Source organism: Crinia signifera, chromosome 6 (assembly GCF_055691185.1).
Source record: "Crinia signifera chromosome 6, ASM5569118v1, whole genome shotgun sequence".
Taxonomy (NCBI): domain Eukaryota; kingdom Metazoa; phylum Chordata; class Amphibia; order Anura; family Myobatrachidae; genus Crinia; species Crinia signifera.
The window spans coordinates 239713709-239721785 of NC_139222.1; the positions used below are offsets into that span (position 1 = coordinate 239713709).

Here is an 8077-nt window from a genome sequence, read left to right on the forward strand (position 1 = left end):
CCTCTAATGATCTGTACCCTAATAATACATAACTCTAATTTGCCCAGAGTGTATGGACAGCGATGATCGCTGAAATCGCTGAGATAAAAATCGCTCTGTGTACTTTTTATAGCAGTATGCCATGGAAAGCAGTTCAGTCTGTTGGTAAAACCAGCTGACGAACGGTGACCACCAGCGATGATGCGGAACACGAATCTGCACTCACCGCTCATCGTCTGAGCTGGAAGCAAATCTGAGCTTCTTTCAGCTCAAAATCACCCAGTGTGTATGGGCCTTTAGTAAAACATGGGTAAAATGACCGTTGCCCTCCCCCATGGATGTAAAATATGTTTTACATACACATACTGTATATTCTGTCATTTAAATACAATTTTCATAGACTATTTGAGACTTGACAGGTGATTCTACGGCTGCTACATGTCATGTGTTTTTCCAGGACATTCCTGGATTTGACTCTAGAAATCATTAAATTATAATAAATAAAACATTATAAATTGTGATTCACATGGAATAAGTGATTAGTACTGGTTGCTAACGGTTAGTTCTATCATTTGGCAGATATCAAATGACTAGGAATGTTCACTCCTTCTGTCATATTCCTTCTCAAATGGACAAAACCATATGCACTGCAGGTGGGGCAGATGCTACTTGGGGTTTTACTTCAAAGTGAGTTCTATAGTGTAAAAATAAAGCAGTCAGTATTTTCCCTGCACAGAAAAAAAATACCTCACCCAAATCTAATTCTCTCTGCACATGTTACATCTGCCCCCCTGCAGTGCACATGGTTTTGTCCATTTAAGAAGGAATTTGACAGAAGGAGTGAACCAGAATAACCCCCATAGTTTTTAACCCATCAGACACAAACCATCAATATTCAGCCTTCAATGGTTTGTGTTATATATATATAAATATATATAGAGGAATGTTCAAGCAGGCAGTGGCACTCGGTGGGTTTAACAACAGGTGTTTTATTAAAGGTGACCCTTTAGGTCAAGGGTCATCTTTAAAAAAAACACCTGTTGTTAAACCCACGGAGTGCCACTGCCTGCTTGGACATTCCTCTGTACTTATCTACTGGGAGGCACCCGTGGTTACTGAACTGTCAGTGGAGTGCCAGGCTGAACAAGCATCTATAAATATACAGTATATAGAGAGAGAGAGAGAGAGAGAGAGAGAGAGAGAGAGAGAGAGAGAGAGAGAGAGAGAGAGAGAGATGAAAAAATAACCAAAACAAGAAAAACCTCAAATAAACCATTTTATTATTGTACTGATCTTCATATTTATAGTTATTTATAATTTTAGGGCAAATTGTTGGTGTATTCGATTGTGATCTTTGGCCACTGTGCCCACTAGTATCTGGTCAATAGGTCGACACCATATAGTCAATATGCTTAGGGTTGTCATGGTCACAATGTCGACATGATCAAATGTCAACATTAAATGTTATTGTAATGGTTCTATGGCAAAGGTTGACAACATATGATTGACATGAGTTTTTTTAAAGACTATTTATGTTTTTTTTATTTTACTTTTTCATACTTTACCATCCACATGGACTTTGATTGGGATTGTAAAGTGCCCATAGTGAGAGGGGATGGGGTACATTAATTGGGGTTCTACAGTATGTGCTACATTTTACAAATTGTAACCACAATAACTTGAAAAACTCATGTCGGTCTTTGTTGTATCAACTTTTGTCTTTGTTGACTTTGTCCCTGTTGACCATTTTGGGTTGTCCTTTTGACCATTGACCTTATATACCATAACTGTGCACACTGAGGTCTAACAGAGACTCTGACTGTAATTTTAATGTCAAATAGGGGCTTATTCTGAGTGGGACGTGCTGTCAGAGTTTGACACAATTGAGCCCATGCTCAGTGTGCACATAACCGTAGTTACAGTTGATTAATACTGTATCTTGTAAATGTATGGGACATTCCTGGGCAGTGACAGAGAGGTGGGTAAGTGGGCACATGGTGACGATCTATCTTATGGGCATGCTATGAGTGTGACATTATAGTGCTTGCTAATTCAGACATGTAATTGTTCACATTGGGGGCCATATTCTGACCGACAATCTGCACGCATTTTGACTGCCGGCCTAATGCTGGTGTCGACCTATTGACCTGTCGACCTAAACCCATGTCGACCTTTCCCCATGTTGACCTAATGGTGTTGACCTAATGACTGTCAACCAACTTCTTGTAGACCAAATGATCCCAACCCTGTATGTCGACCTTCATTGAGTCGACCTAGTGACCGTATCCCTTGCAATCAATAATAGGGTGTTTAAAGCAGGATTTGTGGACCCCAGAGAAAATCCTGGACCCCATTGTTCAAATAACAGTTATAGAAACAGAAAGACACATTGCATCCCTCTTACCTTTAGACTGCTGGTGTTAGGTACCTCCCAAAGGACTCCTGTTCATTCATTTAGTTTGGAAGGCGACGGTCAGTAGCAGAATAAAATGACCTCCCTCCTGCGTTCCATGCCTGGGCCGAGCTATGCCCAATGATCACTTTTATTAGTGAGCATGTGGGAGGACTCAGGCAGCAGAATTCTAATAAAGACACAGTGTAGCTACCAATGTTGTCATCAGGTGAAGTGGTTCAATGTAATAAAGCCAACCAAGAAAACAAACAGTACTCTGTGGATTTCTACCAGGCAAAACATTAAAACATTATCACTGTGTAGATCTCTTGTGGAGAGGCACCCATGCAACACATATTGTAATTGTTTTTCTTTTCTAAGACATTTTAATGGTTGTTTTACATGTTCCTTCATGCAACCAATGGCCCCGTGGGTTTTGCATTAAATTAAAATGTAGAAATCGTTGTAATTGTAAATGTTAATATTAACAGGGCACACATTAAGTGTAGTTATGCGGAACCCCTGGAAATGGGAAAACAGGAATCTGACGAGGATATACAGAGGTCAATGTAAACCAGAGATAGGGGGAAAGTTTTATGCTAATCTTATTATTGACCAGAACTCAAAAGCTATTTCCAGGGATCTGACAATAATATAAATGTTAGTGCAATGGTTCTATCATCCTAAAAAATATATACTGTAAGAACAAGTATGGCTTTTATGAAAGAGTAGTTATAATTGAATAGAACGCAATAGTTTGGAACATTGGCCTCAACAGACAAAGGACTAAAGTGGAGTTGTTAACTTCATAAAATGGGTGCAACTACTATATTCTAAACCGTTGGCTCGCGTATCCATAAACGGCTGGACTTCCTCTGCCTTTGAACTCGCCAGGGGGACATGACAGGGATGCCCTTTGTCCCCTGACCTGTTCGCCCTGGCGATTGAACCCCTTGCATGTATTCTTAGACAGAATCATAATATTGGGGGTTATTCTAGTTCATTCTTTCTGACAAAATCCTTCTTAGATGGACAAAACCATGTGCACTGCGGGTGGGGCAGATGTAACTTGTGCAGAGAGAATTAGATTTGGGTGGGGTTTTTCTTCAAAGTGAGATCTATATTGCAGTGTAAAATCATGCAGTCAGTATTTTCCCTGCACAGAAACAAAAAAACTCACCCAAATCTAATTCTCTCTGCACATGTTTCATCTGCCCCCCTGCAGTGCACATGGTTTTGTCCATCTAAGAAGGATTTTGTCAGAAAGAATGAACCAAAATAAGGCCCATTGTCCGGCTGGGGAGGAGGGATCGGGGAGATGTAGTGTCATTATACGCTGACGATTTGCTAATATATCTTTCAGATTATACCGAATCTCTACCTTTGGTTATGAAGCTAATTGAAGAACATGGGGACTATTCAGGCTTTAGAATCAATAAGTCTAAATCTTCTATCTTCCATGCTGCTGGGACAGTTAATTACTCTTCTCTCCCTCCCCTCATGTTAAAGTGGGCCGAAACCTTTAAATATCTGGGGATTTGGGTTTCTAGGGACCCAAAGGATTACATTCAATTGAATATACAACCGTTGCGTAAATGGATGGAAGGTAAATTTTAATCCTGGTATAAATTGCCAATAACCACTTCAGGTAGGGTAAACTTGGTGAAAATGATCGTCCTCCCAAAACTTTTATACATAATACATTAATCCCCGATCTTTCTTCCTAAGTCCCTCTTTAGGAAATTTAATAGTATAGTATGTCTTTCGTTTGGAATAACGCCCATCCAAAGATACAATTAAACAACTTAATGCGAGAAAAAGGGTAAGGCGGCTTGGGCCTGCCAGACCTAAGAAGGTATTACATTGCCACCCAATTAACTCAATCAAGACCATGGCTGGTGGAGGAATATGTAAGTGACATAGCCAGGGCCTTGGTTGCTCATACCACCATAGATAGTAATCCCTGGGGTAGGATACTGCAAGGTCATACCCAATTACTAGACCCTCCTCTGGTCACACAAGCCATTAAAGTGTGGCAAGAAGCACATAAAAGTATAGAAACGAGGTTTATCGATCTGGAACATCCAATAGATGACTACATTTTGTGAACTAGAGCTATTACAGGTCAAAAAAGTCTTGTTACCTTATTCAGTCACCACCCTTAAACAACTATACGATAGTGAAGGGTTAAAATCCTTTCAACAGTTAGTGGAGGAGTTCAACATCCCCCTGACGTACTTCTATCGATACCTACAGATAAGGCAGGCCCTGGAGGTACAATTCCCCAACTCCCCCCCACAATTCAGGGAATCACCAATTAAAAAAATAATAAAAAAGGGGGATAAAAATCTAGGGAAGTTGAAATATCAGGACTCCTTGGAAGGGCAGAAAGGGAAGTGGGAGGAAGAGCCGGGGAATATACGAAAGGAAGAATGGCGGGATGTTACGTTAACAATCCCCAGGGCAACTAACGGTATTCGAATACAACAAGTTCAATTATTTATCTTTCATAGATTATATATGTCATTGACGAGGATGGTTAAATTTAATGGGAGGACATCGGCAATATGCCCTAAATATAGAACAGATTCCGGCACATTTTTACATCTTCTATGGGAATGCCGGTTGGTTACCAACTATTGGCAAAAAGTCATAGAGACAATTGTACATACTGGCTTCCCTAGAGAAATCTTTACATTAAAAGGGTGTATCTTGAATATTGTGGAAGATAATGGCATCTCGAGGCATAATAAATTATACAGGTCAAGTATCCCGTATCCGAATATCCGTTATCCGAATTATTCCGAAAACCAGACATTCCGGAAAGTGACATTTATTTATTTTTTGCTAAAAACTCACTGGGGACATATGTAACAGCATCACTGGGGACATGATATGTAACTGGCACTATATATGTGCAAGACAATGATTGCTTGGCATTCAAATTCAGTGCTGAGATAGTACACACATTTTGTTTCACGTTTTGAAACCTTGTTTTTTGAACAAATAAAATATATTTGTGTGTATTTTATGTGGTAATAAAATATATTTGTGTGTATATTATGTGTTTATACAGCATAAATGCAAGATACTTCAAAATACATCATTGAAATATTAAAATATTCAGAAATACGGAATAATCCATTATCCAAAATTCTCCTGGTCCCGAGCATTTTGGATAAGGGATACTCAACCTGTATATCAACAATATGTGCTCCTTAGCAAAAGTGATAGTGGATAGACAATGGCTGTCTAACAAAAGCTGGTTATCCCTGGTTAATTAAGTAATGCAGGAAAAATATTTACATATAAACCGAAAAAATACGAACAAATTTGAACGGATTTGGCACCCATGGTTGATATCCTCTTATTATAAAGTCACTATTGACCACTGATATTTGTAATAAATTATAAAACACATACATATGAAATTAAACACTGAGTGTAAGGACACAGGACAATAAAATACAAGAGATATAAAATTATCGATTTTATTATTTTTTTATTTAAATTTATTTATTTATCTATCTATCTTATGTATAGATATATATCCACAAATATAGAGTTTAATATACAGTTAAACACAGAGAGTAGCGATAATGCACAAGAGGACATAATAGATACACAATAGGTTGACACATTTTTTTCCCTATTTTCTTTTTTCTCTCTCTTTCCCCTCACAACTTGTCAATTCACACATAAAAGTTGTCACAGTCATTGAGACCACAAGAAATGCCTCTATATATTTTAGTATTGGGCAAATGGCCTTCATTCTGCTGTACACTAACTGAAGCTTTCCTGTAATTGTATCATGTAAGCAGACAATGATCTCAGACACAACAGTACATCTACATCTGGCTGGACAAGAAAATAAGATACTTGTGTACTATCACGGCGCCAATCGCATCGCAGACCATAAGGCATGCGATGCGATGTGATATTGCGCAATGTTCCACAATGTCATACAATTTAAAAATTGTATGGCATTTTATATGGCATACAATGCCATAAAATGCGATGGGATGCGATTAATGGGTGCTTACAATGTTAAATGCACCCCCATGCCACCCCCCAAGTTTAAACGTGAACCCGAAGCGTGGCGAGCGCATCGAGCCCATGTGGGGCGGCGGTACGTGTCCTACGACCTTTTCATACCTCCACTATCCACGTCGGCGTGGAATTGATTTGTATAAAGTGTGGCGAGCGCAGCGAGCCCCGCGAGGGGACGCGCAGAACTTCACAGGCAGGGGCGGATCCAGAAAAATATGACAGGGGGGGCACCAAAATAAGTGGGCAGGCCTGTGTGCCTTTGGGTGTGGCCATAAAACATGGGGCGTGGTCTTACAGGGAATGCTGTACCTTTGAGTCACGCCCTCATTTTCATTGCGTGTGGAGCATGTGGTGCAGTTCTAGTGTGTGAGTTGAGGTTAGGGACAGGGTGAGCATGCGAAGCAGGTTTGGTGGGTGACAGTGAGGGTGTGGGGACAGGGCAAAAGTGTGGGGACAAGTCTGGTAGGGGACACAGTTATTGTGCAGAGACACGTCTGGTAGGGGACAGGGTGAGTATGCAAGGACAGGTTTGGTGGGTGACAGTGAGTTTGTTAGGACCAATCTTATAGGTCACAGGATTAGGGACAGGGTGAGTGTACGGGGACAGGGTTAGGGACAGAGTGTGTGTGTGGGGGGACAGGGTTAGGGACAGAGTGAGTGTGCGGGGAAAGGTGTGATAAGGGAGAGGGTGAGTGTGTGGGGGCAGGTGTTGTAGGAGACAGGTTTTATGGACAGGTGCTCCTGCGACCAGCGACTTCCCATGGCAGAGTGTCTCATTTTCATCAGCAACCATCACTGGTCGCTGATAAAAACAGGAAACTGGGCAGTATGCTCGCTTCACATATATATATTTATCCCACCTCCATACATACACACTGTGCATCCCATCTTCGTGCATATTAACATTTATATACATCCCATCACTAGACCTTAGTGGGCCCTATATCAACATTTTGGAAAAGGACCCCTATTGGGGGACAGGGGGAGAGAGAAAGGGGGCAGGGAGAGAGACACAGAGGGGGACAGGGAGAGAGAGGGGGACAGGGAGAGAGAAAGAGAGGGGTCAGGGGGAGATCTGCGACAAGCAGCCGCTGTACATGCCGCCGCCCATTGCACCAATGCTCATCACACATGTATTGACATATGCGATGAGCAATGCAAAGGGCAGCTCTCCCAATAAGAGCTGCCCTTTGCAATCACTGCCGCTGCCTGGACTTCCTTGTTTCAAAGGGGGAAGTACCTCTGCGCATGCATGGAGAAGCTGGCGGTCACGGTCATGCTGGGAGGGAACTGTGCCAGATCCCTCACATGGCAGCACTTCGAAGAGAAGCCCATAGGCTTCTATGGAGTTCCGACAGGAGGGGCTTTAGTGAATTTAAAAATGCAGAAAAAAAAACAGTAAAAAAAATGTTTGTACCCAAAAGGTGAGGGAGAAAGGGGACAGGGGGAAAGAAAGTAAGTGCCAGGTGAGAGATAGGGGTAAGAAGGATTGAGAGAGGGCAGGGGAAGAGAAAGGGCACAGGGTAGGAGGGAGAGAGAGGGCAGGGAAGAGAAAGAAGACTCAGGAAGTGAGGGATAATTGACAGGGGGAGAGAGAGAGGGGGTGGGGAGAGGGAGAGAGAAAAATAGAGAGAAAAAGGGCAGGGGAAGAGAGGA

General features: G+C 41.6%; 1 protein-coding gene across 1 annotated transcript in view; it reads right to left on the reverse strand.

The window, feature by feature from the left end:
- The window catches only part of TMEM52B (transmembrane protein 52B), a 38503-nt gene that overhangs the window by 20718 nt on the left and 9708 nt on the right, over nt 1–8077 (reverse strand). The gene's annotated exons all lie outside the window — the stretch shown is intronic.